Source organism: Myotis daubentonii, chromosome 4 (assembly GCF_963259705.1).
Source record: "Myotis daubentonii chromosome 4, mMyoDau2.1, whole genome shotgun sequence".
Classification (NCBI taxonomy): domain Eukaryota; kingdom Metazoa; phylum Chordata; class Mammalia; order Chiroptera; family Vespertilionidae; genus Myotis; species Myotis daubentonii.
The window spans coordinates 53,114,083-53,140,162 of record NC_081843.1 but is presented as its reverse complement, the minus strand read 5'-3'; the positions used below and the strand labels follow the sequence as shown (position 1 = coordinate 53,140,162).

At 37.7% G+C, this 26,080-nt stretch overlaps 1 protein-coding gene across 8 annotated transcripts in view; it reads right to left on the bottom strand.

The window, feature by feature from the left end:
- Window positions 1–26,080, bottom strand: part of FBXL17 (F-box and leucine rich repeat protein 17) — a 473,454-nt gene that overhangs the window by 417,850 nt on the left and 29,524 nt on the right. The window lies entirely within an intron of this gene.

Here is a 26,080-nt window from a genome sequence, read left to right as displayed (position 1 = left end):
TTAAACATATGAAAGGATGCCAAATCAGAATCATAATGGGAGAAGCATAAATGAAAACTCAGATACCACTTCTTGCCTATCAAAATGGCAAAAATCTAATAGATTGCCAACACACTATTGGCAAGGCTGTGGGAAACAAGCAATCTCAATCCATTTCCATTGCTTACAAGCATGCAAAATTAGATAACCCCTAAGTATATCAACACCTGTACCCTCTGACCTAGCAATCCCACTTTGGGAATGTCTTCTACAAATACATTTAAATTTGTACAAAATAATATATGTATAACTGACATAATATTTCTTATAATATCAACAGTGTGAGCACAACCTAGGTGTCAACAATCAAGTACTGATGGGAAGAATCATGCTACCTCCAAACAATAAAATATTACATCACAGTCACAGAAGAGAAAAAGAGAGAGAGATTTTTTGAATCTATTGTAAGAGGTCTGTGACTTGGAAAAAGTAGTATAGTCTATCTACAAATTTAACTTTTGTGTAAATAGCATGCTGTCCTTTGTGCAAAACTATCTGCTTTTTGCATAAGAAAAGAATGTGAGAATATACAATTCTACTTTCTTATAGTTGCATAAGAAAATACTGTTACACACAGGGAACAAGGGAGAAGATGGGCATCAGTGAAAGCAAGATTTCTTGGTATGTGTTTTTTAAAATAAATTTATGTTTTAACCAGTATCCTTTTAAAAAATGAAATAAAAAGTGCTGAGTTTGCCAGATATTGAAGGGGAAAACTATTACTTTGGCTTTGTAAAGTCATTTGTAAAATGGGCATCAATTATTTAATAGATGTTCCCAAACACGGTGATAAGGTTGCAAGTTACATATGAATACCTACCAATACAGTCATTAAAGGTATTACTTGGGAACTAACTGAATGCAAGGCTCCTGGTTAAAAAAAAAAAAAAAAGACTAATCTTCAAAACTTTATTGAATGCCATTATAGCATGGTCAGTTTATAGCTAAAAAATGTATACTACGTGCATTAGATGTGACCAGTATTGTCCAATAAAAACTGACAGGAAGGGCCCACAGTTAATACCATATTCAATGGTAAAAGACTAAAAGCTTTTCTTCTGATATCAGGTATGAGGCAAGGATGCCCATTTTTTTTGCCACTGCTATTTAATAAACTACTGGAAGTCCTAGTCAAAGCAATTAGGCAAGAAAAAAATAAATAAAAAGCATCCAAAATGAAAAAAATAAGTAAAATTATCTCTACTTATAGATTATATGACCCTATATATAGAATAACCTAAGGTTACACCAAGAAAATTCTTAGAATCAATGAATTCAGTAAAGTTGCAGGATACAAAATCAACAAACAAAAATCAGTTATATTTCTCTATACTAACAAGGAACAATCTAAAAAGGGAATTAAGAAAACAATCCATTTATAATAGCATCAAAAGTAGTAAAATATTTAGGAATAAATGTAACTCAGGAGTGAAAGACTTGTATACTAAAAACATTGCTGAAAGAATTAAAGAAGACGCAAATAAATAAAAAGAAATACATGTTCATGGGCTGGAAGATTTAATATTGTTAAAATGTCAATACGACCCAAAATGATCTACATATTTAATGTAATCCCTATCAAAACGCCAAAGGCAATTTTGACAGAAACAGAAAAATTTATTCTTAAATGGGACCCTGAAGAGCCAAAACCATCTTGAAGAAAAATAAAATGTTTAGAAGTCTCACAGATCCTGATTCCAAAATTTATTACAAAACTACAATAATTAAAAGGCTGGTACTGATATAAAGATAGATTTATATACCAACTAGTGGCCCGGTGCACGAAATTCATGCACATTAAAAGGTAATTAATTAGAGGAAATATTTTGGTATTGCTATTTGCCCTTTCTCTATAATAGAATTGTCCGGCCGGCCCCACCCCCATTGGGCGACACCAAGACCCAACAGGCCCCATCCCCATCAAGCCCCGCCGAGCAGGGGATGCAGCCTCACATCCCGGCGCCGGGGTGGGGGGCACGACCTCAGGTCACCTGGCCCCGACCCGCCGCACCGCAAGACCCCAGACCTGCCATGCCGCGGGACCCATCAATATACCTCCTGGTGACCGGTCATTTGGTCGTTACGGATGAAAATAAAGCCATGCATTTAAGCATGCACATTCATTTTAAATACCTGAATTGTCTACGTTCTCTAAATTGCAGAATAAATAAGATCTTCAGCCAGATAGCATCATAATGCCAAGTTCTTTATATAATGACACATACCATTCTCTCCACTCAGTATGCTCCATTTGAATGGATTAAATGTAAGTGACTCATATGAAAGGCACGGCTGCTTCCTCTTAATAGAGGAAGCATTAGCTCATTACCTAAAGCCATAAAGTGGTTTAAATGGCTTATACTGACTTGAAGAACAGAAGGAAAAATAAAGTAATAAAAAACAACACAAAAAAAAACAATATTCAGTGCTGTGGACGGCAGGATACTCTCCCTTTCCTTTTTTTTTCCTGCTTTTCCCATGAATCTATTTGCGCTCTGCCTCAAAATCAACACAGAAGACAAAATTAGATGCTATAATCTGCATTTTACAGTGCCATTTGAGTACAAAAAGGTGCTTTTCAATCTTTACTTTTTTTTTTTTTTTAAATCAACACAGCTCAAACTTGCTCCCAAAGTTCCAGGAGCCAGGCCAACATGGCTGTGCAGACACGTCTGTGCTAGGCGCTGTCAGGCTTCAGGGCGGGTGCAGGGAACATGCCAGGTGTTGCTGGAAACAAGTCAGCTCTCCTCTCTACATAGCAGGAGTCTTTTCATTATAAAATGCAAAGCAGCAGCCGTTTTCCATTGCCCCCATCCCCAGCCTCCTCGTCCAGGGGTGTCGGAAGGGGCTGGGAGGGTATTTACTCTCAGCTCTTCGACTTCTCTTATTTAACTGAGCCCAGCGGCCGCTGCTTCTCTGACCACAACGCCAGCCGGCTCAGGGCTAGCTGCACCTGGAAGGCAAGCGGCAGAGCTGAACAGGGGCTTTGACCAAGTCTGAGCTGGGCTTGGGACATCGGGAAACTGAAGGAGCCCATTGAGGAAACCAGGGTGTATGGTGGTCCCCAGCATCCTGTGTCGCATAGCTGTGCTTGGCTTCCCTCCACTCCTGCAGCTGGGGAGTTGAGGCTGGGAGTTGGTGAAACTCGCTCACCTGTTGGAACCCGGATTTGGGCAGGGAGCAGGGCCTGGCAGCCAGAACACGTGGGTCATAGCAACCCCAGCAGGTGGCTTTCCCCATGCCCAGAAGCCACAGCCAGGGGGCAAGTATGGGGGCTGCTCCCAAAGACTCTAGGCCGCCCCCCCCAGCTCTGCACCCCAGCTCCCTGCTCTCCCCCTTTCACCCACAGGCACCACCAGCATGGTGTGCCCCAAGGCTTGGTGTGCAGACACCAGGGTTGCAGGTTCAAGACGCTCCGCCTCCTCCTGGCACTTTGAGCCATAAGCGCTGGCAGGGACCTTTCCACTTGGTCTTGGTCTTTGGTCACTGCCGAGGTTTTCAGGACTCTCTAGGCCGGGCACAGCCAGGACCTTTGCCTCTGACCTACACTGCCTGCAGCCTGCCTGGAGTATCCCCAGCCCCGGGAAAGCATGGGGGCATGGCCAGCTAGGGTGAGGGGCTATGGGAAGCGGGAGAGGGGGCCTCGGGGATTGGGGTGGGAGAGGCTGATCAGGGGTGCGGCTGGGGGAGGGGCTGGTTTCGCTGCACATGCAGCCTGCTGATCAGTCATTATGTGACAGCATCCTGACCAATTTGCATATTTCCCTAGTATTAAATAGATGGAATAGAATAGACAGCCCAGAGATAAATCTTTCCATATATATCAAATGATTTTAAATAAGGGTGGCAAGAACATTCAATGGAAAAGGACAGTCGTCAACAAATGACATTGGGAAAACTGGATATCCACATGCAAAAGAATGAAGATGGACCCTTACCTTACGACACATACAAAAATTAACAAAAAAATAGATCAAAGACCTAAACATAGAGCTAAAACTATAAAACACTTAGAAAAGATACAAAGGAGGAAAGCTTCCTGACATTGGATTTGGCAGTGATTTTTTTGGATATGGCACAGCCAATAAAAGTAAAAAATAGATAAATTAGACTATGTCAAAAATTTTAAATGTGCATCAAAAGACACAATCAACATTGGAAAAAGGCAACCTATTGAAAGGGGAGAAAATATCTATGAATCATATATCTAACAAGGGGTTAGATATATTATATATTCAGATATTTTGATATATTCAGAATATATAAAGAACTCCTATGACTCAATATAAGCAACAAAATAACCTGATTTTAAAATGGACAAGAAGCCCTGGCTGGTGTGGGTCATTTGGTCGAGCATTATCTCACACACTGCAAGGTCAGCAGTTTGATATCTGGTCAGGGCCCACACCCACATTACGGTTACTAGAGGCAACCAATGGATGTTCCTCTCTCTCTCTCTCTCTCTCTTTCTCTCTCTCTCTCTCTCTCTCCCCCCTTTCTAAAAACATTAAAAACTTATTTTTAAAAATAAAATAAAATGAGCAAAGACCTTGAATAGACAATTCTCCAAAGATATAAAATGGCCAATAAGCATATCAAAAGATGCTCAACATCACTAATCATTGGGAAATACAAACCCACAATGAGTTAACATCTCACACCATTAGAATGGATGCTATAAAAACAAACAAACAAACAAAAAAAAAAACACAGTAACAGGGTGAGGTGAAGATATGTAAAAACTGAAAGCCTTATGCACTGTTAGTGAGAATGAAAATGGTGCCGCCACTGTGGAAAACAGTATGGTGGTTCCTCAAAGAATTACAATCAGACTTATCATATGATCTAGAAATTCCATTTCTGGTTATACACTCAAAATAACTGAAAGCAGGAGTCTCAAAGAGATATTTATACACTATGTTCATAGAAACATTATTCACAATAGCTAAAACATGAAAGCAACCCAAATTCTGTCAACAAATGAATGAATAAACAAAATGCAGAAAATATATAAAATGCAAAATGTATTAAAAATGGAACATTATTTAGCTTCATAAAAGAAAGAAATTCTGACACATGCTACAACATGGATGAACTTTCAGGACATTATGCTAAGTAAAATTAGTGAGTCACAAAAAGACAAATATGGCATTCCACTGAAATGAGCCCTGAAGGAATCAAGTTCATAGACATAAAGTAGAATGGAGGTTGACAGGAACTTGGGAGAGGGAGAATGGATGGGCCTTGTTTTTTAATTAGTATAAAGTTTCAGTTTTGCAAGATGAAAAGAGTTCTAGAGATTGTTGCACAACAATGCAAATGTACTTAGCATTACTAATCTGTACATTGAAAAATAGTTAACATGGCAAATTTTATGTTACATGTATTTTGCCATAATTAAAAGTAAAACAATGGTTAAAAGAGCTACATTAGTGAATAAGGCAGACAAGCCTACTTCTACTGAATTTACATTCTAGTAGAGCACAGGTTCTCAACCTTCCTAATGCCGTGACCCTTTAATACAGTTCCTCATGTTGTGATGATCCCCAATTTCATTGTTACAAATTGAACATAATTAAAGCATAGTGATTAATCACAAAAACAATATGTAATTATATATGTGTTTTCCAATGGTCTTAGGTGACCCCTGTGAAAGGGTCGTTCGACCCCCAAAGGGGTCGCGACCCACAGGTTGAGAACCACTGTAGTAGAGGATCATATGAGTACAAGTTGGCATTTGCATTAAGTTTCCTAAAGTAATCACCAGAGGGATGAGCAGGAGGCGTTCACTTTTCACTTTCTACTTTTCTTTTCTTTTTTTTAAATATTTTATTGATTTTTTATAGAGAAGAAGGGAGAGGGACAGAGAGTTAGAAACATCGATGAGAGAGATCGATCAGCTGCCTCCTGCACGCCCCCTACTGGGGATGTGTCTGCAACCCAGGTACATGCCCTTGAACAGAATCGAACCTGGGACCCTTCAGTCCGCAGGCCGATGCTCTATCCACTGAGCCAAACCGGTTTGGCAACTTTTCTATACTAATAAAATTTTGTAGTCTTGCACATGTATTTTTAATGACAATAGGGTTATTTAGGCCTCATATTTCTCAGTATTGAGTAGAATCCTTGCAAATGTTTTAAGATTATGGTTAGATTTCTATATTTATCAAGAGCTTGACAGATAAATGGCTAAAGAAAAAATCTTACTGATCACTTAACAGGAGACTACCACTTTTATATAACTATCTGAAGTAACTGTTTTTTTTCATGCTACAAATGAGAAAACCACCTCTGAGACATTTGTCCAAGATTACTCAGCTAAGGGACAGAGGTACTACCTAACCCTGTATCTTCCTAATTCAAGCTCTATAGCACTAGCTATTATACCACAATGGCCATTCCAAGGAAGATAGTGTTTGAAAGTTAAAATGTGCTTATGTAAGTACTTCTGTCTTTATTTAGGTATAACCTGCCACTTTCCAAAAAGAAATTAAGGTAGTTCATGGAAATGCACCCTACAAGAGAAAAACAAATAGAAATGAAAAATGAAACAAGAGGAAACAAGGGTTAAAAAAGTTATTCTATAATAAAAACAGAAGTCCTGAATGCTTTCTCTTAGATGAACTACTAATTTATGTCTTGATTTCTCAGATGCTAAAACAAAGAGGAAAAGGAAGCCAAACATCTTTTCTAAAATTCACAGTAGTATAATAATAAAGGAAAACAATTGCACAGAAGTCTAACTTTCCCTAATACTATGACCAGAGGGAGTATTTAACTGAGCTTACTCGTAAGGGTGGACTCCATGTTATATAGTTGACAATGTCCTTATAAATATTCTAATTACTAAAATATTAACCCAATGGAATAATACCAAAACACCACTCATTATATTTAACTAGAGGCCTGGTGCACGAAATTCATGCACGGGGGGGGGGGTACCTCTCGCAGTCCAGGATCCCTCTCTCCTTACCGCCCACTTGCTCACTGCTCCTTACAGCTCGGCTGGCTGCATCTGCCCCTGGTGGGGAGGGACCACAGGAGGCCTCCAGGGCATGTCCAGCCTGTTTCCATAAGTCCTGATTGGCGGGACCCCAGCAGCAAGCTAACCTACCAGTTGGAGCTTCTGTCCCCTGGTGGTCAGTGCACATCATAGCGACTGGTCAACCAGTCAACTGTCTGCCCCCTAGTGGTCAGTGCACGTCACAGCGACTGGTTGAGTGGCCTTAGCATATCATTAGCATATTACACTTTGAGTGATTGACCAGACACTTAGCATATTAGGCTTTTATTATATAGGATATTATATAGGGCTAGAGGCCCAGTGAGGAGGCACCCCATGGGGGTCCAGGACCAGTGCCTGCCCGCGTAGCACTGGCCGGCCGCAGCCTTGTGTCCGCGGGGGTGGGGGCATGCTCCAAGCTGCGCAGTGACTGCTCTGAGCACTCCCCCAGCCGCCACGTTGTGTCCGCTGGGTTAGGGACAGGCGCTCCTGTGTGTTGTGTCTCCGCTCTGGCCCGCCCCCAGCCCCAGCCTCCCCGCGGCCACTGGGGTGGGGGCAGCACGCAGTGCCCTCCTGCCCATCTGCGCACACAGCTCCCCCTGAGCGGTCGTGATGCAGCTCCTCCTGAGCGGTCATGACGTTCGGCTAGTTAGCATATTCCCTGTTTATATAGATAGACTAGAGGCCCGGTGCACAAAAATTTGTGCACTCGGGGGGGAGGGGGGTCCCTCAGCCCAGGCTGTGCCCTCTCGCAGTCTGGGACCCCTCGGGAGATAACGACCTGCTAGCTTAGGCCTACTCCCGGGTGGCAGAGGTAAGGCCCAATCCCTAGGTGCAGCCCCTGGTCGGGCTCAGGGCAGGGCCGATTGGGGAGTTGGGGCACCGCCCCCTGTCACTCACAGCGCAGGGCCAATCAGGGGGTTGGGGGACTGCCCCCTGTCACGCACAGAGCAAGGCCCATCAGGGGGTTGGGGTGCTGCCCCCTGTCACGCACAGAGCAGGGCCCATCAGGGGGCTGGGGTGCCGCCCTCTATCACCCACAGAGCAGGGCCCATCAGGGGGTTGGGGCGCCGCCACTCTCACACTCAGGGCAGGGCCGATGGGGAGGTTATGGCTCTACCCCGTCACACACAGAGCAGGGCCCGTGGGGGGGGGAGGGGTTGGGGCACCGCACCCTGTCACACACAGAGCAGGGCCGATCAGGGGGTTAGGGAGCTCCCCGCTATCAGGCACAGAGCAGGGCTCATCAGGGGGTTGGGGAGCCTTCCCCTGTCACAAACAGAGCAGGGCGGATAGGGAGGTTGTGGCCCTACCCTCTGTCACACACAGATCCCCAGGGCGATCAGGGGTTTGGGCACTGCCCCGTCACGCTGATCCCAGTGCCGGGAGGCCTCGCGGCTCCGCTGATCCCGGTGCTGGGAGGCATATTACCCTTTTACTATATAGGGTAGAGGCCTGGTGCACGGGTGAGTACCAGCTGGTTTGCCCTGAAGGGTGTCCTGGATCAGGGTGGGGGTCCCTACTGGGGTGCCTGGCCAGCCTGGGTGAGGGGATGATGGCTGTTTGCAGCTGATCACACACCCTTCAGGGTGGGGGTCCCCACTGGGGTGCCTGGCCAGTCTGGGTGAGGGGCTGAGGGCTGTTTGCAGCTGGTCACACACCCTTCATAGTGGGGGTCCCCATGGGGTGCCTGGCCAGTCTGGGTGAGGGGCTGAGGGCTGTTTTCAGGCAGGGGGTGACTGAAGCTCCCAAACGCTCCTTTTTTTCTTTTTTTCTTTTTTATTCTGGGCCAGCTTTAGCTTTGAGGCTTGGCTCCAGCTCTTAGGCCTCCGCTGCTGAAAGTAGGTTTCTGGCCTTTGCGTACAATGTTGCGATCCTGCTGGCTGAACCTGGCGGATTTGTTACATAGTTGCTTAGAGTTGCAGCTCAGAGGCCTGCAGCGGCAGGCGGGGAACGTTGGAGTCCTCCGTCACTGAAGCAAGCAAGCCTCATGTTAGTTTCAAGCTGCCTGGCTGCTGGCCGCCATCTTGGCTGGTAGTTAATTTGCATATCGCCCTAATTAGCCAATGGGAAGGGTAGCGGTCGTACGCCAATTACCATGTTTCTCTTTAATTAGATAGGATTCTTCAAGGATTACTAACCTTGAACTACCCAAGTATTGCAATGGCTCAGTGGAACACATCTTTCTTTAACAGCAAAGCATCCTTATACAGAACTATCATTGTAATAAACATACCATGTTTTACACTCTATAATAGCTCCTTTAATTTTAATCTTCAAATATTTCATCTTAATTAGGTAACTAAGATGAAATAACATACAATTTATCATAATTAGCAAGTAAAAGATTATCTAGATGCTATCATTTTCAAATTATTACTCTTAAAATGTAGTATTCAACATATGAAAGTTTACGAGTCCAGGCTATGACAGGGCTCTATCTTCCCCAAAAGGCCCTTACATAGGTGAATACAAGACAGAAGGAAATCACTCATGTTAGTTAAGAGTTACTATAAAGTAAGTGGGCTGGCATCACCCAAGGAAAATGGGTCTAGATCAGGGGTGGGCAAACTTTTTGACTCGAGGGCCACAATGGGTTCTTAAACTGAACTGGAGGGCCGGAACAAAAGCATGGATGGAGTGTTTGTGTGAACTAATATAAATTCAAAGTAAACATCATTACATAAATGGGTATGGTCTTTTTTTTTTTTTAGTTTTATTCATTTCAAACGGGCCGGATCTGGCCTGCAGGCCGTAGTTTGCCCACGGCTGGTCTAGATGCACAATGGTATGTGGTTAGTATTCAATAAATGCTTAATGAATGAATAAGTGAATGACATGAGGTTGAATTTATAAAAAATTTAATTGATCCATGTGGCTAATAATCATAAAGAAGCAAAGGAGAATATATTTTCCAGCATTGTATCACCTACAACTACAGCAGCATTCATTTCCATGCTTTTAATATCATTTTCTAGGGTATAAAAGTCAATCCACTCTCTAATCTCTACCTTTAAGCTTAACTTCTATTCTCTCAAATAATATAAATCAATGTATTTAATGAATGCTGCAAACCATGTGAAAACCCTTTTCCATTAAATCATCCAAATGATCGGTGTACACTGAGAAAAACCAAAAAAATTATACCAGTATCCTATCTAATAAAAGAGAAAAATGGTAATTGGCGTACGACGATACCCTTTTCATTGGCTAATCAGGGCTATATGCAAATTAACTGCCAACTAAGATTGGCAGTTAACTGCCAACTAAGATTGGCAGTTAACTGCCAACTAAGATTGGCAGTTAACTGCCAACAAGATGGCGGTTAATTTGCATATGTAGGCACAATGCAGGGAGGCAAAAGGGAAAGCAGGAAGAAGCCCCCTGCCACTGACAGTGATCGGAAACCCAGGGGGGAGCTAAGAGCTGGGGGGCAGGGCAAAGGCGGCCCTGGGGCCCCCTTTGCCCTGCCCCCCAGCCATGATCGGAGAATCAGGTGCCTTTTCCGCCCTGGCCAGTGATAGCAGGAAGTAGGGGTGGAGCCAGCGATGGGAGCTGGGCACGGTCGAAGCTGGCAGTCCCGGGAGCTAGGGGTCCCTTTCCTGGGCCTAAAGCGAAGCCCACGATCGTGGGGCCGCTGCAGCTGCGGGTCCCCACTGCCCGGGCCGGACCCCTCAGCCAGAGGCGTCAGGCCTGGGCAAGGGGCCGATCCTGCGATTGGAGGGTGATGGGGGTCAACGCCTGAGGGCTCCCAGTATGTGAGAGGGGGCAGGCTGGGCTGAGGGACACTCCCCCCTGCCCCACACCCAGTGCACGAATTTCGTGCACCGGGCCCCTAGTTTATAAATAATTAACCAGTCTGAGTATTGAATATTCTTAGTTATAACCCATTTCCAAAGAATTAGCAAAAGTATAAAGGTAGATATACATTTTTATTTTTATTTTTATTTTTATTTGACAAAGACTACAGGTTAAAATATAGGAACTGGAGAAAAAAACACCTGTAGTCAAGCAAATATTTTTATCTAATTTCACCAAAACTTGTGTACCAGATCAATAATAAACTACTGACCAATCTAATTAACTAAGCTAGTGGGGGGGAAAGACACGCATCTTTCTACAAATTTGTGGCTCTGAAATTACAGGAAGAAGGAAGTCTTAAAATCAATACAAATACTTAATGTAGTTTTTCTATTTTCCTCTGAGAACCTGTCATTGAGTCAATAATACATCTAGCAATCAACTAAATTCAGTACAATCATTTTATCCCTATAAAAATGACAATGGGTTGGATTTATTAAATTAGTAATGACTCTCTAAACTAATAAACAAAACATAAACATCACTTGGTAAGCTTTAAATTCACTTAAATCCATACCAAACTGATAATTAATTAGATATTCTGAACAACTACCCCATCACCTAAAACAGTCACTTTTCTAACCCATACATCAAATCACAGAAATGGCTGTAATTGCAGCAAACAAAAAGTAAGAAAGACCATAATTTAGAAATGAAAGATGCACAATGCGAGGGATCAACACATTTATTTAATCTAAAAATTTAAAAACAGAGAAATATAACAGAGACTCTAAATCTCACTTGAGTGTTACGTTTAAAAAGTATTGTTTAAGATCAGAAACATACTTCCCTTAGATTAATTTACTAAATAATACATTAGACTATCTGCTAAAGCACTACTTTTACCAGATCATCAATGATTAAAGTTATAATTAGATGCTTGAAAGAAATAAAGTTTGGTGACTTATAAACTTCATTCCTACTACATTGAAACTTGTTTATTAGTACTATCTCTAAATATATAGTGATAATAAAGTTAATATGGGCAACATTTATTATTTTATATAACAGAGAATGACTTCTCTAACTTCTAGAAAACTAAAGTAAAAAATGTAAACACCCAAATTGCTCAAGAATAGGAAGTAAAAGTCTTCTGTACTTCACTTAAGCTTCCATTCTGACTTTTAATTCACTGTACATCAAAGAAAATCAACTAGCTCTGACACATAGGACTATTCCCTTCAGTGATCAGGCAGGTGTTGAGGCCAGAAAGAGCCTATTTTCCACAGCCCTTTACCTTGTTTGATCACTGGTTACTTTTGATCTGACACTGCCCTCTCTCTAGTAATGACTTCCCCCTCATAGACCCTACCTCACATCTGTCAGAAAGAATAAAGGGCATCAAACTGAGACCTGACAACGCCTATGGGCCATGCGATGGGCTGCCAACTGAATGTTCCCCAGCTCCCACAATTTCCAATTCAGTTTCTTTTGTTCTGGTAGGTACAGGGTTAGGGTACCAATGACAGCAGAAAGGATTATGCACCAACTGTGAAACCAAGCCTTCTTGAATGTGTACCTTTTATCTTTGCTTCTTCATCTTCTTAAATGCTGCAAACTTCATGGTGGTTACTATGAAATACATATTCAACAAGTGCAATAGAAAATTTGTTTAAATCCTTTTCCAGGAGAAAACAAAGGACACAATATATTCAACTATAAAGCGTTAAGGAAAAAGTTTCAAACCCATGATGTGAGATTAGGAAAGGCCACTTGTCAAAGAGCATGTTAATAGTAAATGAAATAACCAAAGTTTTACGAGCACCACTATTCAGTGGGTATTGCCATACACTGTCAAAGATGGAAAGGTCCCCTAAAACAATGCACACATTCACAGGAGACAGTCATTCCAATTGTCAAGTTATAGATTCTTATACTAATGTAGTGTGAGAATAAGTTAGTACTGAAAAAATGATCTAGTCTTTTTAAATAATGTCATGAGTATATGTAACCTTTTTTCTAAAAAAAGGGCATTAATAATTATTTTTAAATGCTAAAAAGTAGAAAAATCTGGTCAAATACATTTGGGAATCATTTTAATCATAATTTTTCAAGTGTTATTAAAATATTGCATGGGTTCTTGAATATTCATCTATTAATAAACCTAACCCAAACACACACATGCACATGCACAATGATGGATGCTCATTATTCAAAAAGGGATTTGCAGGAAGTTTCAATAAAGGGGTTTGCAGGAAGCGGGTTTAACAGCTTCTAAAATCACTTTCAAGGCTAAGTCACTATCTTTTCTTTTTTTTTTTTAAGAAATAGGACTTCTCTTAACTTTTTAAAAGTAGGGTCAGAAGAAGGAAGTACGTTACCAATAATCCATGCATGCAAACTTAATGTACCTTTAATATTATAATGAATAAAAAAATAATTAACCTTGGACATGTACAAATACAGAATCTCAAAGGTGGGAGTAAGCATTAAGGTGATTACATGTTGATTCCAATAAGTGAAGGAAGTTTCAGCAACAGCTGAAAAAAGATATGCCTTGATAGAAAGAAAGGGGAAAGGCACTGGGCAAATGCATACACTGGTTTGAAAATGATTTACCTCTATGTAAAAGGCTATATGTGAAATATCTCCTATTCCTATACAGACCAGCAATCAGCGTAATTACATTTTTTAAAAAAAAAAATTATTGATTTTGTAATCTAAAAATATTATCCTATAAAGTATATTTGAAAAAAATTGTTTCAAATAGACTTTAAAATAGATGATTCCTTTATACTTAGACTTGACAAAAGAAAACCATCTAAATATACTAAAAAAAAAAAAAAAATCACTTCCAGATTGAAAACAACAACAAAACACAAATTAATCCAAGGTTAAACAATACAGCTGGCTGAACCAACATGTGGCTAATATTTTTCCTTAAATTTTCCAAATGACAATCTAAGAAAATGAAAAAACAAACAGCATTATTCTAAGATACCTATTTATGTTTCATTTTAGTCTTTCTATAATTTTTGATTCTATAAAACTATTAGAACATATTAAAGAACAAAAAATGATAAAATAAATGCAACTAATTTATGCAATTAATAATTTTATGCAAAGTAATTTTAAAAACACTTATAAGTGTAATTTCTGTATGTTATAATACTCTCAAAGCATGCAATTTCAATGTTCTAACAAAATTTTAGGTGAGATCTGCTTGGTGTACTTTTTTGGTACCAAGCAACCAAGGTATGCATCAAATAGTGTATTTAACAATCTCTTTCTAAACTACAACAATAAAAACAAGTTCTTCTAAGCAAACTCAACCACAGAGGCAAGCAACTTGTTAAGTTTCACCTTTTCAAGAATCAAGTGATTAAAGTATGACAAAAGAAAAAAGACCACAATTCTTAGTAGTCTTTAGAGATTTTTGTTAGGGTTGTCTGAAAGCAGAAAAAAAAGGAAACACATTGGTGGAAGCACTTAAATCAAATATATTCAAAGGGATATAAACCAAGAAATGAAAACATGTCACAGGTAACTTGCAATTTAAAAAATGTTAAAACCACAAGTTCAACACTCACTTTTAAGAAATCATTTTGTACTTAATTCTTGAGGAGGACAGACTCATTTGGGATTTTACCTCCTCAAACTATCATTGCCACTCCTCTGGTATGACACTAATGAAGAACCACTTGACACTGTTACAGAACAAAGAATATCTCACCGATTCAGTTATTAACAAAATTTTTTCAAGAACTAAACCAAAAGAACTTTAGAATAGAATGGTTCATCTTCATTAATAGTCCTTTTCAGAAACTTTAAAATTTTTGTCAGAAAAAAATTAATTTTTAAGATATGGCCCCCTGGTTAGATAGCTCAATTGGTTGGAGCATGGTCCTGATATGCTGAAGTTGTGGGTTTGATCCTGGGTCAGGGCACATACAAGAATCAACCAATGAGTTCATGAATGGGTGGAGCAGCAAACCAATGTTTCTTTTTCTCTCTCTCTCCCTCTCTCTCTCCCTCTCTCATTCCTCTCTCTATCTAAAATCAATAAATTTAAAAAATATATTGGGGAAAAAAAGGAGTCCTAACAACTAACCATTTAGTCAAAACATTGACAAATATACATTAGTTACCCTTTGAGACAGCATAGAAAGACCTAAGCAAAATAAGCCAGTCAGAGAAAGACAAGTATCACATGATCTCACTCATACGTGGAATCTAATGAACAAAATAAATTGATGAACAAAATAGTCCAGAGACATAGAAGCATGGAACAGATTGTGGAAATCTAAGAGGGAAGGTGGTGGAGAGTGGGTGGGTGGGAAGAAATTAACCAAAGAACTTGTATGCATATATGCATAACCTATGGACACATACAATAGGGTGGTGAAGGTGGAGGCAGGATAGAAGAGGTCAATGGAGGAAATGGGGGGGACATATGTAATACTTTCAACAATAAAGATTTTTTAAAAATAGATATAGTTTTTTTAAAATAAGACATTATATCCAATTTCAAGGAATTTACATGACTAAACTAAAGCCTTGAAATCTACAACAAATTATCAATGGGTTAATAAAAAAAAAAGAGGTAATACAGGAAGCAGAAAGAATATGAGAAAGCACTAAATTTGGTAGAATTTTTAATGTTTGACAAAAAATATTTAGCTGAGCTTGAAGATACGAACACATATTGGAAGAAAGCAAAATGATAAGAAAAAATGAAGAGGAAATGTACAAATTAAAAATGAAATGAGAAGCCCCAGATGGTTTTGCTCAGTGGGCAGAGCATCGGTCTGCAGAGTGAAGGGTCCTGGGTTCAATTCCGGTCAAGGACACATGCTTGGGTTGCAGGCTCCATCCCCAGTAGGGGGCGTGCAGGAGGCAGCTGTTCAATAATGATCTCTCATCATTGATGTTTCTCTTTCTCCCTCTCCCTTCCTCTCTGAAATCAATAAAAATATATTTTTAAAAAATAAAATGAGAATAGCAACTAGTAACTGAAAAAAATCTTTGAAGTTCATTAGGCACTACAGATTGCAGAAATGATGAAGAGAGTATTTTTAGCAAAAGAATTCCTACAGAGCATTCCTAGATAATAGATAAGAAATGGAAATCTCTTAGGTCATGACTGAATTTCAGAGGAATATACAATATATTTTTATCTGCCACACTATTTTCCATTTAGTTCTTCATTCATAAGCTTAAAACAATTGTAATTAAAATGTATAATAAATTTTATATGAAACTGCCTACAATTATATATAACTTATATTATTACTGTATCAATGGAAAAGGAACATACATATGTGTGTATATATAATTGTGTCCTGCAACAACTTAAAATACATGATATATCAAACTACTTAAATTTTATCTTCAAATATTTAAAGCTAGGATTAGTCAAAAGACATTAAAAATATTTTTGGTTCCCCAGAGAATCTACAAATCAGAGCTTACCGAATTCTACTATGTTCTGAGAGGAATCAAACTGAAAAGCTAGCATAACATGATACAAATAATTGTATAATCTATGGGCATTCATGTGTGCATTTAAATAACAATGAATATAAATATATATCTTCCTCTTTATTTCATCAAAGATATATTCAATAATAATAATAATACTGAATGTCAACTGTAATTTAATTTTTTTATTTTATAAAAATATATTCCATAAGAGGAAAACAAGGTAAGAATAACCACCATAACATAGTTAAAATAGAAGGATTTATAACTGTCTTTCTTTGGATTACAAATTCTATATGTATTCATTTATATATCATGTTAAAGTGAATGATAGACACATATTTTATGTTTAAAAACAGTCTATAAAAACATGGTAATAAACACCACAAATTTTCTACCCCCAAGAACACTCCTGAATAAACCACTTTTATCATATTCTAGAAACCAAAAATACTAAAATGCAACACCTACTAAAGAAAAATACTATATTGATCTTGTCTGCAACCTAAATGTGGCTACACAAAATAAGAGACAATAAAAGGGTTTAAAAACAAGTAAATATCAAAGGAGAACAGACTTCATCTTTCATCTGGCTTTTCAACTTCTCAGCTACTAAAAACCAGAGAATGCAACCCAAGGAAAAGAATTTATCCGACACTCTCATAACTATTCTTTCTTCTACTTATTGCCCAGGGGGCAACCTCATGCCAAACCTTCAACAAGAACTTCAAGGAAAACAGAAAAGGAAGCCAACTCAGGTAATAGAAATAAGCAAAACTTGCAGCAAGAGCCCTAACCAGTTTGGCTCAGTGGATAGAGTGTCGGCCTGCAGACTGAAGGGTCCCAGGTTCGATTTCGGTCAAGAATAAAAATTAGTAACATGTGCCTTGGTTGCGGGCACATCCCCAGTAGGAGGTGTGCAGGAGGCAGCTGATCGATGTTTCTCTCTCATCAATGTTTCTAACTCTCTATCCCTCTCCCTTCCTCTCCATAAAAAAATCAATAAAATATATTTTAAAAAAAACTTGCAGCAAGAATAGGAACAGTACTCACCAAACAGGATGCCTAGATAGGAGCATAACCTGCAGAGCTTTTGCATGAAGAGAGGACCACCTGGTGACAGCCCAAGGGGCATAGCACTTTCATGATAATGTACTTGTTTATAATAACTACAAGAAAATGCTGGAAAAGAAGCATCCTATCACCAGAAAGCCAGATTCAACGACAGTTTATAAATGATATTCAGAAAGGCAAAATAAAACAAAGCAAAACAACTAATTTTTACACCCTTATTCCTACCCACTAAAATAATAACTGGTATTAAGTCTTGGAGTCTAAAACCCTAACAACTCATTACTGTAAAGAAAAATATAAGCCAAAATTTCTCCCTAGATCCAAACAATACATCTCACTTAGTGACTGACAGTCTTAAAAAGGTAACTAAAGAATATGTGCTCACAAATGACAGGCTTAATGTACTCCCAGCATCCCACTGCCAGCTAACCTTATAAAATTTATATCTGCTTAGACTAATGACTGGGCTCTTTATCTCAACCAACCATCTCCTATTGCCAATACTTGAGCACAAAGTCAGAGAGACAGTACTTATGTCTGAGAGATACTGTTGTTTGATTTGCCCCAAATCTCTTCCTGATTTTTTTAACATGCAGTTCCAAAAGAAAGTTAACAAAATTATTTTTAAAAGGGATCTAAACTATAGAATATATAAGTAGAAAATAAGACCAGCCAAAAAATTCCAACACTAGGAATAACCTAACAACTATAAGTATTAAACTCAAAACAAATTGGATATTTTTAGTAAACCAGAATTTGATTCAGAAACAAATTTAAAACTATGTTAACACTATTTGGAGTCTCCTATGTTTAACCATAATGAATTCTGCATTATTAACATTGGGTTATCTGTATTAGAGCTTTTAATACCAGGCTAGTTTCCTCCTGAGATTCTGTTAGCATTTGAGCATCCCCTATCATCAGTTGACAGGTCCCCAACATTTCTGAACTACTTGTAATATTACTAAACTAATATAATTAGGCAGGTAAATATGCTGGGTAAAACAAAAAAAAATTATTTGGATATTACCTAAGTTACTACCTGCCCTCCATACCACACTGAGGGGGAGAAAGCACATGTACACACATTCATTCTTTATAATTTTCTATGCTTTTTAAATGATAAAATACAATTCATTTATGTTTTTAAAAAACCAGGACACCTGGTAGGTACAAAAGATATCCACAGAAGGAAAATAGCAATAGATTTTTTTAAAAAGAGAGTGAGAGGTCAAGCTCTAGCAAAGAATAAAAATTAGTAACATATTTCTTCCTCAAATTGAAAAATCAGCCAAATAACATTTTAACACTTTTTCAATGTATTTGTCTGCCAAATAACTACTGTCTTTAAAGTAAGTCTTTGAAAAATCACTTCAATAAAATAAAACTAACTTTATTAATGATTAGAAAGTACAAGTAAATGTAAGTTTGACAAGAAGAATAAAAATTATGTCCTAATTTATCAGAACTTCATGTTGTTAAAAACAATTGCCCTAATAAATACTCCTTGAGTACATTAATGACTGGCTAGATAAATCTGATACTTATGTAAAAAATGGCATCAATCATACAGTAACCAGATCAAAGAAATTTACTTACTAGAAAAGTAAAAAAAACTACTGACTGCATCTTTCAGCTATTTTTCAACCTTTTATTTATATACTCAAATTCATCTTCTTTCAAAGCAGTTCCCAAAATATTTGAAGGAGTATACTTTTAAAAGCATGTTTAGTTCAGTAGTAACCCATTTGTCACTAAACTAACATACACTGAATATCTATTATGTGCCAACATGACGAGGGGGGGGGGGTAGGATAAAAAGACAATTAGATACCTTCCTGCCCTCAAAAGAGTTGAAAGCTCTATCAGAAAGCTACACCTGTGAATCATGATCTCAATTACACATGACAGTTTGTCATGATCTTGCAATAATTTGAAAACATACATATCTTAGCTCCCTATAATTACATTTTTAGGTATATGTATCCTAGAGAAATTCTTTACAAATAAGCACAAGAATTTTTTCACAACGCTGCCTATGATGATGAAATACCAGAAGCAATGTAAGTCCTTCAATATGGAATGAATAAACCCAACAATAAACATATATTCATATATAGAACACTAACAGTTAAAAAGAATGAATTACATATTAATTATGGCTGGCTCTCAAAAACAAAAGAAAAATGCAAATTACATACTGATATATACTTTGTAAGACCAGATATTTAACCAGATGACATCAGACATAAACTATATGTGACTACAAACTAAACAATACAATACTGTTGTTCACAGTATCATGTATGTTAAAGTTTTTTTATATTTAAAGCATTTTGGATCATCCTAGTAGTTGCTTCTAAAAGGATAGTAAGCCCCGACCGGTGTGGCTCAGTGGTTGAGCATTGACCTATGAACCAGATTCGATTCCTGGTCAGGGCAAATGCCGCTGTTGCAGGCTCAAGCCCCAGTAGGGGGCATGCAGGAGGCAGCCAATCAATGATTCTCTCTCATCATTGATGTTTTTATCTCTCTCTCTCCGTCTCCCTTTCTCTCTGAAATCAATAAAAATATATTTAAAAATAAAAGGATAAAATAAGATGACATTGGATGCAAAACAACAAAGACTTACAGTTTATGTCTTTCCTAATTCAAGAAGAAGAAACAAATTAACAAAATGTGAATAATTGCCAATGTTTGTGTAATGGGCATATGAGTGTTGTTATCCTTTCTAGTATTCTGTATTTTCCCTAATTTCTCAAAATTTAAAAAATAACTTACAAACCCAAAAATATGATCATGCTTCACATTTGGTGAAATCCCATGCTAATAACCCCATTACTTAGAGATATCCAAATTCCTGAGCATAAGACTTCAGAAACTAACAACCTGGTCACTACCTTCCTTTATAGACCCAAATATTAACATTTCCCCGACCCACACTGCCTGCAAGCTAATCTTACTGTAACATACACTACTTATTAGACATTCCATATATTTTCCTGATGCCTGTCTTTGTTAATGCTGTTTCTCCCAATTGCTATCACTTTTCCCCAGAAAATGTTTGCTTCACAATCATCATATTGCTATATATCATTCAAGACCCAGTTCAAATGTCACCTACTATTTATAGAATTACCCATTCCTCCCTTACCTCTCGCACAAGTAACTATTTTTACAATTGGCACTTCCATAGCACTTAAGCCTAGCCCAAAATCTCCTCTCTTTGGCAGTATAACTCTTTTTTAATTTCTCAACACCTCTCATATGTGCCTGGCACATAGTAGGTATTCAAATGTTAACTAAATTGAATGAACATTTGAAATAGAGTTAAAATTTCTGTTAAATATGCTGAACAAAAATGAAATGGTATTAGCATCTGAATCTAAATTTCACACAAAAATATAAAATGCTATGACTTTGCAAAGTAAAAATTTTTACATAAAGAGTGTAATTCTACTATTAAGTTAATTATGTCCATATTTGTACAAGATTAAGATCAACATTAAGCACTATCTTGAAGAGAGTTTTCTCCTTTGATAATTTTACTAATTTTCCCAGAAAAGATTTTAATATATCTCCATTGGTACTTACAGCTTCCCCTGAAATCAGTTGTCATCCTAGCAAAAAAATCTTCTGCTCATGGCAATAATTAACTTCTTCCTTTGATGTCTCACACTACCTGTCAGTGTTTTAAAGGGAGATAATGCCTTTTGGAAATTACTGCTTGGTTCAAAGACATATGGATTAGCCCCATCTGTAATGTATCCATGCAAATCAAAGGGGCTTGGGGACAAAGGTTGGGAATCTAACAGCTCTGGGTTAGAATCTTAACTTTGACATTTAGCTACTGTTATTTAATCTCTCTAAGCCTCAATTTACTCATCTGTAAAATGGAATAAAAACAAGCTACTGCTTATGGTAGTTGTGAGGATTAATTATTTACAATTGCATAGTGCCTGATACATTATAAATACTCCATAAAAGGTAACTACTAGTAACTATTTTTTTAAATCAACAAATGACAGCAAGATCCATAAATGCAGTATACAATAAAATGCATCTCAGTATCTTTAGGTGGCCTTCTTTAGAATGCCACATTCATGCATCACTGTTCACTGGAAACTACACTCTGCGTGCAAGTAAATACCTCATCCATTAAGAGGGTAAAGGGCGCCCTGGCTGGAGTGGCTCAGGTGGTTGGGCATTGTCCCATGCACCAAAAGGCTGTTGGTTCGATTCCTAGGTTATGAGCTCAATCCGTGGTAGGGGTGTGCAGGAGTCAGCCGATCAATGTTATGCTCTCCCTCTCCCTACCCCTCTCTCTAAAACCCAATAAAAAATATTTCCAAAAAAACATAAGGGAAGAGGCAATGAAGGTGAATATCTACTCTGGGAGGCTTTGGAGGCTAACATGAAAATAGAATCCCTCACAAATATAAATTATTTATGTCTGCGATTACAAGTAAACTTACCTCACAAGGAATGCTTGAGAAGTAAGATAGCAGTGTAGTGGGAGAACCGAGGGGAGGAGAGGACCAAATCCTTTACTATATGAACTGTGAGTGGAAACGTAAAGGAATGAAGAAACACATATAATACTGAGTTAACTATACTATTTAGGCTTTGATGCAAATGTTTACCTTACATAGCCCAGCTGATGGTAACATGACCACCAGCCTATTTACTTCACTGTTGCAAGAGCCTCAAATCAAAGCAAGCAGCAAAAAATAATTAAACTGCAGGTAAGCTAATGGGTGATGTTAGGCACTGACACAGCCCAATTCAAACTGGTAGGCTCCAGAAAGTAAACTCTGGTAGGGAGAGGAAGAAAAGTAACCCTTATTGAAGATGTCCTGTTTGGGACCATGACACACATTTGGTACTTTCCCTCTTAATTTCACTTAGTCTGATCCTCACAAGAGCATGTTTGTAGTAGTATTATATCCTTTCTGCAAACAAGGAAAAGAACGTACAAAATTTAAGATCACCCAAATCAAATGAGTAAGAAACTGCAGGATCAAGGAACGAACTGAGCTCAGTTTGATTCACCCAAGGCTTTTGCCTCAATTACCTCTCAGATGCTTCCAGCCTGGAAGAAAGCCTGCAGCTGAATTTAGATCCTATGTCATCAGTATAAGCCTCCAAAGGATAATAAAATTAAAAACAATGTTACAAATAATGTTACAGCAGCAGCCAAAGGACTCTAGGAGATGTCACAGAATTATAACACCAGTAAAAAAAACAATTCACCAGAAGGTTGAAATAAAATACAAGGTCATAATTAACTTTCAGGAAAATCAAATTTTAATCAGGAAACATTTCCCTAAAACTTCCTAAAATCCATTCATAATACAGTAGTAATTTCTTGATATTTCAGAAATCTACAATAGGTCCCAACTCTACAAAGCAGAAAATATTTTTTAAAACAATAACAAATACACACAACACATATAATCTAGTATCAAATATGATGACCATGGGACTCAGGATAGAAGCTATTTTCATAATAATTCATAAAATCTTAGGAAAGTACTTTAAAACATGAGATTGGATAACAAATGACAATCTATCTGACCCCATCATTTTACAACTTAATAAAAAGCTGGCCAAAGAGCTCCTCTGTTCAAAAGTAGAGAAGCTGAATTTGAAGCAAAGAAAGAAGCAGAGATAATATACTTAATGATGTTCCTAGACCATCGATAACTACACACACAAACTAAATATGCCTTTTAAATAATTTTGGAGCAAGTATTGCACAGGAGTGATATGAAAGCTATCGCCAGAAACAGGGAAATTATGTATATAATATGCTAGACCCTCACTATAGTTTGTATTCCTCACATCTATTTCTAGATTCTATACAAGAGTTTTATAGTGAAAGCAAAACACATCCATGTAAGTACATGGCACCCCTCTAACTCAAAAATGACTAAAACAGAAACTCATTCTCTTTTCGAAAGATTTTAGATGTAAATCCTTAACTCTGCCTCACCATAATTCATTAGTCTTAAAATGTCAAGTCACTGTCCTCAATTTCCATCTGAATGAAAGTTTTCCCTTTGGTAAATACAGGCATCCTTCCCCTATTCTAAAGTTTATCTTACTTAAACCAGTGCCACAAATAAGGATATTTGAATATCTTGCTACTTTGTGTAAAATAGAAAGTTCATCTTTTAACATTCTAGCTGCACCTAATAATTCAAATTATTTCAACAAAAAATTTACTATTAAAACAACCTAAAGAACAAAAATTAAAAATAAACCATAATATCTGCACAAACTGTGTAAAAAGCATTACATCTTGATAGTTATATCAAAGACACAAAAAGCTGACACTGAAATACACAAAGGCAATGCTGCCATCTAAAGGCCAAGATATAACACGGGGGAAAGTATACTCAGTCAAATATTTCCAATGTATAAAACCAACCAATTGGATATTTTAAAGTCAACAAAGTTTATATTTAAATAAAAACACTATGCTATGATGCTACATAGCATAGATGCTACATAGACTGCACAACAAAGCTCTAAGACTCTTTTGAGAAAATTCAATTTAATAAGAGTTATTAGCAAAATAACTTGGTTGATTAATATCTGCACTGATTAAATTATGTTGGCATCCTTACAGCCACAGTATTCTCCTAAATATTTCTATTAGTTGTTAATTTAAAGTATTTGTCCTATTTAACCATGTCTATATTTCCTATTTGTAATGACATGCAATATCAATTATATATCTGCATATATAAATATTATTTGCCTTTAACCACTTTTATTTCTACTTACCCAGTTTTAAATATTCATTATTAAATGACTAATAATAACACTTATCAGAGTTAAACAACCCAACTACTTAAAATTATAGTTTTGCAAGTAATTCAAGTATTTCTCCTTATTTCATAAATTCCCAAAACACAAAGCAAAGTTCCTATGGAAGGTTAGTTATCAATAACTCAATTTTCCAATATAAAGAGTTCAAATTATTCTAAATTTTTCTTTCTATGAATCTTAAATTGGAAAAAAAAACTTTATTAAACTGAACTTTAATATCTGGTGAATTACTTCAAGCTTCCAATAGAATCAAATATTTACTAAATAACCCTATATACAAAACTGATTCCCTTGGTATTTAAATATGTAACAACTTTTTAATGGCACACAATACTAGGAAAAATCTAATGTGAATATAACTAGAACCTGATTTTCCTGTGTAGTTATAAAAAACAGTAGGGGCCCAAATTCATGCACCAGTGGGGGTCCTTCGGCCTGGCCTGCAGGATCAGGCTGAAAGCAGCTCTCCAATATTCCCCGAGGGGTCCCGGATTGTGAGAGGGCACAGGCCAGGCCAAGGGACCCCACTGGTGCACAATCAGGGCCAGGGAGGGACGCAGAAAATTGGCCAGCTGGGGAGGGGCTGCGGGAGGGCTCCAGGGCGTGTCTGGCTCTTCTCACTCAGTCCCAAATCAGCTGGACCCCAGCAGCAAGCTAACCTACTGGTCCGAGCATCTGCCCCCTGGTGGTCAGTGCACGTCATAGCAAGCAGTTGAACAGCCTTAGCATATCATTAGCATATAACATTTTGATTGGTTGAACGGCAACCAATATGACACTTAGCATATTAGGCTTTTATCATATAACTTATTCAGTTAATTCCTTTGGGAAGCCACTAAAATTTTAATGTGTCAAAAAAAATGTTTCTCTGTGTTTAATCAACAAGAAAACAAATATTCACTCAACAAATCATTCCCGTTATGTGATAAATACAAAAATTTGGCATTACCATCCTTAAATTTATCTTGAGTATAAAGTGGAAACCAATAGACAACAAATACAGTCATAACCTCATAAAACTACTAATTTTTCAGGTGTCAGAGTTTTTACTTGACAACTTAGGACATTATGTCATTTAATCTGCAAAGCCACAATGAGCAAAAAAAACAAGTATTAACCTCATTTGCAAATGAGGCTCAGAGAGATTAAGTAACTTTCCCAGACTCACAAAGCAAGTAAGTGAATACCAGGATTCAAACCCAGAAGACCTTATTCTCTCTACAAGATCATACTGCCTCAGTAGTAATTATTAAGTTTATACTAAATGTAGTAAAGAGTGAAATATTTTTACCATATAATTTCAGAGATAAATATAATTGTAGTAATAAAAGCATTTACTTTTAATTCATAGTGTTTCAATATTTCTAACTAGAATCTTTTAAAATAGCACTCTTATTTGAACTGATGATGCTTCTAGAAACCTTTCAAACCTTACATTAACATATAAGACGTATTTATCAAATTTTATAAACTAACTCAATGGGACAACAATTGGGGAGACAATTATTTTGGGGAGACAATTAGAAAGCAAATCTTCTTTGTAAATATTCTATATATTCAAGGCCATTTTGCCTATTTTAAAGTGCACCTTTTTTCAGCATTGAAAATTATACTAGTACCTCCCCAGGGACAACTGTTTCTGTTAACTTGTACTATGTATCTATTAAATCAAAATAAAATGGATTTGAAATATTATTCAGTCCTAAAAAAGAAATGAAGCTCTGTCACATGCTACAGGGATGAACCATGAAATCATTATGCTAAGTGATAGAAGCCAGACACAAAAAAACACGTGTGATTCTATTTACATGAGATGTCTAGAACAGGCAAATCCACAGAGAATAG